The sequence below is a fragment of the Pseudorasbora parva genome, chromosome 11, assembly GCF_024679245.1.
Source record: "Pseudorasbora parva isolate DD20220531a chromosome 11, ASM2467924v1, whole genome shotgun sequence".
NCBI classification, from domain to species: Eukaryota; Metazoa; Chordata; class Actinopteri; order Cypriniformes; family Gobionidae; genus Pseudorasbora; species Pseudorasbora parva.
In genome coordinates, this window is record NC_090182.1 from 11,141,296 (window position 1) to 11,147,522 (window position 6,227).

Here is a 6,227-nt window from a genome sequence, read left to right on the forward strand (position 1 = left end):
ACAAAAAACTCAAAATACGACAGTGTGTACTATTACGTAAAAGTGAATTTATTCAATTATCACAAAATGTAAAAATGGACAAAAACATCAAAATACGACAGTGTATACTATTACGTAAAAGTGAATTTATTCAATTATCACAAAAAGTAAAAATGGACAAAAAACTCAAAATACGACAGTGTATACTATTACGTAAAAGTGAATTTATTCAATTATCACACACATTCAAAATGGACAAAAAACTCAAAATACGACAATGTATACTATTACGTAAAAGTGAATTTATTCAATTATCACAAAAAAATTTAAAATGGACAAAAAACTCAAAATACGACAGTGTATACTATTAAGTAAAAGTGAATTTATTCAATTTTCACAAAAAGTAAAAAATGGACAAAAACCTCAAAATACGACAGTGTATACTATTACCTAAAAGTGCTTTTTTTCAATTATCCAAAAAATTCCAAGTGGACAAAAAACTCAAAATACGACAGTGTATACTATTACCTAAAAGTGCATTTTTTTCAATTATCACAAAAATTCAAAATGGACAAAAAACTCAAAATACGACAGTGTATACTATTACGTAAACGTGAATTTATTCAATTATCACAAAAAATAAAAATGGACAAAAACATCAAAATATGACAGTGTATACTATTACGTAAAAGTGAATTTATTCAATTATCACAAAAAGTAAAAATGGACAAAAAACTCAAAATACGACAGTGTATACTATTACCTAAAAGTGCATTTTTTTCAATTATCACAAAAATTCAAAATGGACAAAAAACTCAAAATACGACAGTGTATACTATTACGTAAACGTGAATTTATTCAATTATCACAAAAAATAAAAATGGACAAAAACATCAAAATATGACAGTGTACTATTATGTAAAAGTGAATTTATTCAAATATCACAAAAAGTAAAAATGGACAAAAAACTCAAAATACGACAGTGCATACTATTACGTAAAAGTAAAAATTTTCAATTATCAAAAATAATCAAAATGGACAAAAACTCAAAATACGACAGTGTATATGATTACTTAAAAGTGAATTTATTCAATTATCACAAAAATTCTAAATGGACAAAAAACTCAAAATACGACAGTGTATGCTATTACGTAAAAGTGAATTATTTAAAAATCAAATAAAGTAAAAATGGACACAAAAAATCAAAATAAGACAGTGTATACTATTACGTAAAAGTGAATTTATTCAATTATCACAAAAATTAATAATGGACAAAAAACTCAAAATACGACAGTGTACTATTATGTAAAAGTGAATTTATTCAATTATCACAAAAATTAAAAATGGACAAAAACTCAGAATACGACTGTTTACTATTACATACACGGGAATTTATTCAATTATCACACAAATTCAAAATAGAAAAAAAATCTAAATAGAACAGTGTATACTATTACGTAATTGTGAATTTATTCAATTATCACGAAAATTCAAAATAGAAAAAAAACTCAAAATACAACAGTGTATACTATTACATAAAAGTAATTTTTTTCAACTATAAAAAAAAATCAAAATGGACAAAAACATCAAAATACAACTGTATACTATTACGTAAACGTGAATTTATTCAATTATCACAAAAATTCCAAATGGACAAAAAACTCAAAATACGACAGTGTTTACTATTATGTAAACGTGAATTTATTCAATTATCACAAAAAATAATAATGGACAAAAAATTCAAAATACGACAGTCTAATATGTAAAAGTAAAAGTTGTTCATCTATGATAAATCATCTTGTTTGACAAAACGTGTAAGTATCATAAAATTGTGTTGATCGCAGAGCTTGTTTATGATGGTAACAAGATTTTCTATGAGCGTACACTTATTTTTGGAAAAAAAATACACTTATTTTTGTTTAACCCTCATCCTCAAGGGAGGATCACACTTTGTAAGTTGTCCTTCCCTCGTTATAATGACCCAAAGCCCTGAAATTATAAATAATAATAAAAATAATTTGGATTATTTATTTTTTTAATGCAAAGATAGTATCTCTTTTGGGGGAGATTTTTGTTGTTGTTTTTTTTTACCTTTTAAATTGATTTTAGCAATAAACAATATTTTAAAACACATTATTCATATTCTCACACAATTCAGCTCAAAATATCTTGCATTGGCCGTTTTTGCCGACCTCTTGTGGGGGGAATTAAATGACATGGAATTTCATGAGGCTTGTCACTAGATGGCCTTATGGCTCTATGGAGCAAATGAGCTGTTCTGCTGGGCAGTTCCCTTCAGTGTGCATTCAGTTGTACATGTTGACGTTATAAAATCATTTTTGGTAGAGTTTTAGAATTTTTTATTTGAATTGAGCATTTTTAGGTTTTTCTATGTGTACTGAATCATTCAATTCATTCTTTCAGTTCCAACTACAACTCCTTGAATCTCTTTTTTTTTTTTTTTTTGGTGTGTATTTGTGGTTTAAGTATGACAAGTCATAGTGTCTTGGATGAATTTGACAATTATTTTTTTAAAGTTACAATTAATTTTAGGACAAAATGACCCAAGGGAAGGATGTTTTTTGGAGGACAGTCAAACATTTAGAGGCACTGGTGAATATGAGTATTTTACTAATACAGTAATATTGATGTCATTACCCTCTTTAGGTCAGACTTCTCTGGATTTCACCAGTGACCCTGAAGTCCTCCCTACTGCAGAGGAACCTATCAGTGGTGACCCTCATTTTGATGAGGACTGGTGTGACGACGTCTACTACAGTCTACCAGAGGGCACTGAGAGCTTCAGGATAATAAGAGAAGATAATAAGAGAGTTAGGGGTCAGGTTGTTAACAAAACCCTAACATGACCCAACACTCACACTTTAATCAGTAGTTCAATGGTTTATGCTTTAAATTGACTTTAAAACCTGCTTTGTTTAAGGGTAGTTGATCAAATATCACATATAAAAATAATAAATTTAACATTCAACAAGATTTCATTTAAATTTGTGTGTATGTATAGGTGACGTTAATGATTACTACAGTTTACTTCAATAGTCCTGTAGTGTGACATGAATAGGCAGAAATATATTTAATTTAGTAACTCAATATTTAAATAAGACAAATCTTGTTGAAATTGTTTTAGATTTATTAAGTGCTGTCACTGCTTGACATTTAATGCCAAAACCTCTTATTTTTCTTTTAACAGCCATCCGTTCCTACAACTATGAAATTGGCATTCAACTGGGTAAAGAAAGCTTTGTTACTTCATGCAGAGACTTGTTTGGAAGATGGCCTTCAGGTATCACTTTTCATTGCTTACAATATCTATCTTATTCTTGTATTATCATCACCTGACTCTTATCCAAGCACTCTTAGTGTGTCTTATATTCACTATTTAGTGGACTTGACATGTCAAACCTGTTTAAATTGTCAGACATGCTCTACGTTTTAAAATGAGTCCATGAAACATTACATGTCTGCTCCGTTTAAATGATTGAAATAAGTGAACTTTGAACAAATTTATTCTTACGCAAACCCATTTTCCTTTCTTCTTTTTTTTTCTCTTCTCTTCTTCAACTTTTCTAGTACAGTTATTCCAGACCTGTTTCGCTGGAGGCCGCTCTGCAAATCATGGGCCCAGGGTTGCTCAGATCGTCCAGCTTCTGGACTGGCAGGACGAGGATGGCCGCTGCATTATGGAGCTAGAGCGGCCCATGCCCTGTCAGTCCATGGATGACTTTGTACATACAGTAAGAAAAAATAAGGAAATCATGGAGGGGTCTGAAATTGTCATCGTATGTGCATATCCACTGTGAGACATAATCTAAAAAAAAATCCAAAAATCACAATATATGATGTTTTAACTATTTATTTGTATGATACAGCTGCAAATAAGTATTTGAACACCTGTCTATCAGCTAGAATTCTGACCCTTAAAGACCTGTTAGTCTCCCTTTAAAATGTCCACCTCCGCTCCATTTATTATCCTAAATTAGATGCACCTGTTTGAGGTCGTTAGCTGCATAAAGACACCTGTCCACCCCATACAATCAGTAAGAGTCCAACTACTAACATGGCCAAGACCAAAGAGCTGCCCAAAGACACTAGAGACAAAATTGTACACCTCCACAAGGCTGGAAAGGGCTAAGGGGAAATTGCCAAGCAGCTTGGTGAAAAAAGGTCCACTGTTGGAGCAATCATTAGAAAATGGAAGAAGCTAAACATGACTGTCAAGAACACCATCCCTACTGTGAAACATGGGGGTGGTAGCATCAAGCTTTGGGGGTGTTTTTCAGCACATGGGACAGGGCGACTGCACTGTATTATATAACCGGGGCCATGTATTGCGAGATTTTGGGGAACAACCTCCTTCCCTCAGTTAGAGCATTGAAGATGGGTCGAGGCTGGGTCTTCCAACATGACACTGACCCGAAGCGCACAGCCAGGATAACCAAGGAATGGCTTTGTAAGAAGCATATCAAGGTTCTGGCATGGCCTAGCCAGTCTCCAGACCTAAACCCAATAGAGAATCTTTGGAGGGAGCTCAAACTCTGTTTCTCAGTGACTGATCTAGAGAAGATCTGTGTGGAGGAGTGGGCCAAAGTCCCTCCTGCAGTTTGTGCAAACCTGTTGAAAAACTACAGGAAACGTTTGACCTCTGTAATTGCAAACAAAGGCTACTGTACCAAATATTAACATTGATTTTCTCAGGTGTTCAAATACTTATTTGCAGCTGTATCATACAAATAAATTGTTAAAGTCATACATTGGGATTTCTGATTTTTTTTATTTTTTAGATTATGTCTCTCACAGTGGACATGCACCTACGATGACAATTTCAGACCCCTCCATGATTTCTAAGTGGGAGAACTTGCAAAATAGCAGGGTGTTCAAATACTTCTTTTCCTTAGTTTACATGGACACGATTGATGAGGATTTGGCAAGGGTTATTATGCAGCAGACAACATTTGCTACTCAAAAATGTTGTGATATTATGCTGCAAAACCTGCTGATTAACCCAGACACCATCAAAGTCAAATTGATTGATTTTGGATGCTGTGAAACTCTTACCTACGTGGGTAGTACACACATCTTGTATGTATAATTTCATCAAATCATTTAGCATCAAAATATGTATTGCATGCTAATAAATATTCTAGTCAAAGAGCTATGTTAACATCTTTTCCTCCAGGCACAGAAGAGTTCTGCCCTCCAGAGTTTGGGGTAGATGGCAGGTATCACGGGGAACCAGCAACAGTGTGGTCACATGGGATGCTTTTGTTTGTAATGCTGTATGGGAATTTTCCCTTGAGAACTGGACAAGATCATGAGAACTAACAACTGGACCAAATATGGCCTGTCACAAGGTGAGAACTTCATTTCAGCAAAGGACAATTTTAAATCTGAAACAAAAAAATTGCAAATGTTAATATTCCCATGTAAAAAAGATGGGCACAGTTCACAGAGTATAGGATAGGAACAGAGTAAAAGAAGGGGAAATATACCTGAAAGTGATTCAAGTTTTTCTTTTTATTCCCTTAGGGAAACATTTATGAGACTTTAATGTTGAGGCCCTGAAAATTACAAAAATATAAACTGAATGTCTGATCATGTTTTGATTCAAACTTGTAGATGATAATCTCAGAAATGTAGCTGCTTGAAGCGTTTATGTCAAAAGAAGACTAGGCATCCTTTCAAAAAGGCCATTCATTTCAGAACATTTAATTGTAAAGAGTAGTTTTTCATTCAAATAAATCTGTGCAATCAACTTCTAATTTTAATGCATTTACAGTTCCTGAAAAACTACAGCAACTATTTGCACAATTTACAAAGTAGAAAAAACTTTGGATTAAAAAGTGGAATGCATTTTGAAGAGTGGCCCCTTACACTGACATGTATACTGATGTTTTTTGGATTTGTCCGATCTGCACGATAGAAGATGAAGGACAAGTACCGCGTTTATTATACTAATGTTTATTGTGCTTCAGAATTTCCTTTAACCCTTTCCTCTCTGGTGTATTTATTGCAAAATCTAGTTCAGAACATGAATCTTGAGTACGGTATTTTAGCTTTCAATTGATGCATAGTTTGTGATTAGTTGATTGAATAGTTTGTATAAAACAAAAGTTTAAAAAAAAGTAGAGACATGCCCACTGAATGTCCTGCACCAATGTTGGGTTTAGGACAGGCTGACTAATTGATCACAGAAAACTTGAAACAAATAATGTGACCAGCATACTCAAGAC